General features: G+C 53.7%; 1 pseudogene; it reads right to left on the bottom strand.

Moving 5' to 3' along the window:
• Positions 1–333: 333 nt before the first annotated feature.
• Positions 334–1194, bottom strand: LOC100903335 (purine nucleoside phosphorylase pseudogene; annotated as a pseudogene).
• Between the last annotated feature and the right edge of the window lie 2820 nt (positions 1195–4014).

Below are 4014 nucleotides of genomic sequence, written 5' to 3' on the forward strand. Positions count from 1 at the left end.
ATCATCAAAAAATTGAAAAGTTCGTGCCCGCTCAGGTCAAACCGGGAGTGACAATAAACCGCACGCGACTGTAAATCACGCGAGCGAATGGACGGACGGACGGGCTTGCTGGCGGGCGGGCGGGCGAGCGTGCAGACACGAAAAAAAAGTCCACGCGCAACCGTTTGTTTGCAATGCATAAGTTTCATTCGGCCGCAAACGGCTAATGAAAAGCGCTCCGTTGCACAAGTGTCAGAATGAAATATTTTACAGCCTTTAACGAGGCTTTATTCATATAATAATTTTTTTTCCGTTTCGCCCACCTGGCCGACAAACAACGTACCGCAACGGATTCTAATGCATCCGTGAGATGAGTTTCGTGACGAGATCCTGCAAAACCTTCCGTCGCTGATCCCCGATTTCGAGAACTTCTTCGTGATTAGCGAAATGACTTGTCGTGTCGTAGTCGGCGACGCACTCGTTGCTGATGAGAGAGATTCCCACTGTTTTGAGACCGCAATGCGCCGCCGTTATGACTTCGTGGCACGTGCTCATTCCGCAAGCGTCAGCGCCGATAATTCTGAGCATCCGGATTTCGGCCACGGTTTCAAAGTTCGGTCCTCCCAGCATGCAGTAGACGCCTTCCCGGATGAAGTTCTTCGCGCCGATCTCGACAGCGATGTCGCGAGCGTGTTTGCGGAGCTCGGGACAGAGAGCATTATTCACAGCTGGAAAACGAGGTCCCCACCGTTCGTCGTTGGCTCCGTTCAGCGGATTGTTCCCCGCCATGCCAGGAAAGTTTATGAAGTCTTTGATGATCATCAAATCCCCGGTCTTGAAGCGCGCATTCACTCCCCCAGGGGCGTTCGTGACGACGAGATACTTGATTCCGAGGAGTTTCATCAGACGAACTGGCATAGCACATTTCCAGAGCGGGTATCCCTCAAACGGGTGGAATCGGCCTTGCATGCACACAACGGTCTTCCCGTTCAATTTTCCGAACACGAACCTCCCCCGGTGGCCTTGAACGGTGCTCCGGGGAAAGTCGGGGATGTCTTTGTAGTCGACGACTTCGCGATCCTCAAGGATGTCCGCGAGAGCGCCCAAACCGGATCCGCAAATGACAAGCACCGTCGGTTCGTGCTTCGTGCGACTGGCGATCACTTCAGAAATTTCCTTCATGCGCTCATAGCTATAGCATGTTTCTCCGGTCATGTTCGCTAATTGCTATCGTTGGAGCACCGACCGACTTGAGCACTCGGAGAGTGACCGGCACGCTCTTGACGGCGAAATCTGAACTTCGAGGCGCTCTCCTGTGGGAGAGCGTTCTCGCCACGGAATGTATAGGCCGCTGAACGACGTTCTAATAGCAGCGGATGACGCTGTTAGAAGTCGTTCATGGCTGACTGAAAAGCTTTGAGCGAACCGCATACATGAGTTAGCCGGACATCGCGAGCCTCGGTGTTCGATGCCGTGGAGCGAGGAATTTGTTCAGGCAAAGTTGACGGTTTGCAGAAAACTATCCCCATCGAGCGATACCAACTCGAGATCTCTCGCTTTACGAGGATGCTCGTATGATGCTGAGCTCTGACATCCACTCCGCAACTCGGAAATCTCCATCCGTCAGCATTATCAAGCATAGTAGTTCCTACAAGGATCCACATTCACTGCTCCCATGCGGCGAGTACCTTGGGTATCGGATTTGTTTGTCTTTACAACTCGATCTAACAGATCTCGTTTACTCGCTGTTGATAGACGTGAAATCGGTGGAGAAGTTTTACAGATGTCCAGATCCTCTCCAGAGATCAAACCGTCATATGGAGTTAGGCTCCGGATCGAGAGACCCAAAGCGATCGTCTTCGTTAGTTCTCTAACGTCTATTCCTCCGTTGGATGTGTTAGATACCATGCTCGGTGAACGTTCAAGACACGTCAGCAGTTCAGCGGTCGCGAGAGCGGAAGACACGGATCGCGTCACCGAAGAGCCCGTGCGGCACGCGTTAACAGCGCATAACTTTCGGGTTTTCTTTTTCCACTCGCTTCGCACGGTCGAAATTCCGCATATCAAAACCTGCGCCTCGGCGTCGATCGCTCTCGTTCCCTCCCGATGCTCCCGAATCAAAGAACTAGTTGGCGTAACTCCGCTCCCGGAGACCCTCAAGATTTAATTGCCAGTTGTTGTACTTCGCATCGCCAGCGACCATCGTTCACTTGTACTCTCTCATTGAGGTTCTTCTTAGTTCTCGGTAACTCTCGCACGCCACAAGAGGTTCTGTGGAAGGGGGCGCTTAGTTTAATTACCTGCTACTGGGCTAGCGTCTTGCTAAAAGACATGGGGGCAGGACGCAAGCAAGAGGTGTCGTCCTGTCATTCGTGTGACACCTCTGCTCAAACTTCTTTTAGGCAGCCAGCCAGGCAGCCAGTCGAGCAAGGCAGCGAGCGATGGAAAGAGGAGAAGAGACCGGGCAAGTGAGCAGGTCTATACGGGAGGGCGAGCCAAGGAGGTCCTGGTTCGGTGCGTCTCACCATCTGCACAGCTTGTCTTGCCCAAGATATGACCTGCGGGCCGTTGTACTCGCTTCGAAGGGTCGCCACTTGTGAGCCGCACGCGTTCATTGAAGCCAGCGTAGACTTTCACGACGGTGGTCACGCTCCGTCAAACACCGCGGCGCCCGCGCACTCACTCGACGAAAGCAGCTTCAGAGAGACCGGCCAGTAGTGCGATGGCAGTATCTATAACTGTTGAAACTGCCCGACGTGCTGCGCTGCTTGGCTGCTCCTGAGTTGAACGCTCCATTCAGGTTTCGCCCTCTGAATTACTTATATTTTTTCCACTCACGAGGGTTCGTTCCTCGATCCCATTTTAATTCCATTACATTACGGGAACACGAGATCCAAAGTTTCATATTCGCCCTCGAAATCTCACAGGTAGTAATCGCGAAGTTATCTACGCCCCGAGCGGGAGGAGCGTAATTCTACCATCTTCTCTGCCACGAGAAGGAGCGGACTCCGAGTCCGACAAAATAGACGCGCTCGACCTCAGCAGGCGCCGCGGCGGCCATCGGGTCACTTCGTTGGGTGGCCGGACGGCTCCCCGGAATGCCCCATCACGTCTTGCGCTCACATCCTGGATTAATCCAGTGCAGAACGCGCAGATATTTCACCTCAATGGTTACGCATTTGTCATCTTGCCACCGTTGGCGTCGTTGACCACGGCGCCGGCCATTCCTGCTCCTTCTGCTCCAGCCACCACGGTCGCCGTCGCAGTGACACGAACTCGACGTTCTGGACAGTTTACTCTAAACGTGTCACCGATTTTTGGGCTTCAATGGTATTCGTTGCATATGAGTCAGCGAGGCCATTCGGTACATTATTTCGCGCGGAGCGTAGAGCTTCCTCCCATGAGCGTCTATTCTCCATCTTGCGGGTTCGTTGCTGATGGCTCGCGGACGTTTCGCGGAACTCGGGGTCGATTCAACAACAAATGACTCTGCCGGTAGCTTTGCGGTTCGCTCGAGTCCAAGATTCAGAACTCGTGCGGAACGGGTAGTCGAAAAAACGGCTCGCGAAAGAGAGAAATACGCGATGTGTACGAGACCGATCAACAATAAATAATGACTCGTAGCGACCCCCGTCGTCCCCCGGCCGGTGTTCCGAGCTGCCCTTCGCCTTGATGTGGGCGCGCGGACCACCGCCACGGAGCACAACGACTGTGGCCACCGACGCGACGGTGTGAAGTAGGACGTGGTTACAGCATAATGGAGCTGTCTACGAGCACAATTCACCCATCCGTGCGTCAAATAATTGAATAGTTACTCAGAGACTGAAAATAACATTGGATGAGAACCACACCGGATGCGGCAGAATTAACGCGATAATTGTCGGGAAAACCGCGTCTTCGATCGAGTTTATCCGGTCGTCCCCGTACAGGTCCCGTGTCCGAGGAACCGCGCAGTCTGAAACCGCGATTCCCGCGAGATCCAGGTAACACCAGACCATGATGGACTCCCGTCCGATGGACTCGACACCGTCTCGA

This window comes from Galendromus occidentalis, unplaced genomic scaffold (genome assembly GCF_000255335.2).
Source record: "Galendromus occidentalis unplaced genomic scaffold, Mocc_1.1 scf7180000077514, whole genome shotgun sequence".
In the NCBI taxonomy this organism is placed as follows: Eukaryota; Metazoa; Arthropoda; class Arachnida; order Mesostigmata; family Phytoseiidae; genus Galendromus; species Galendromus occidentalis.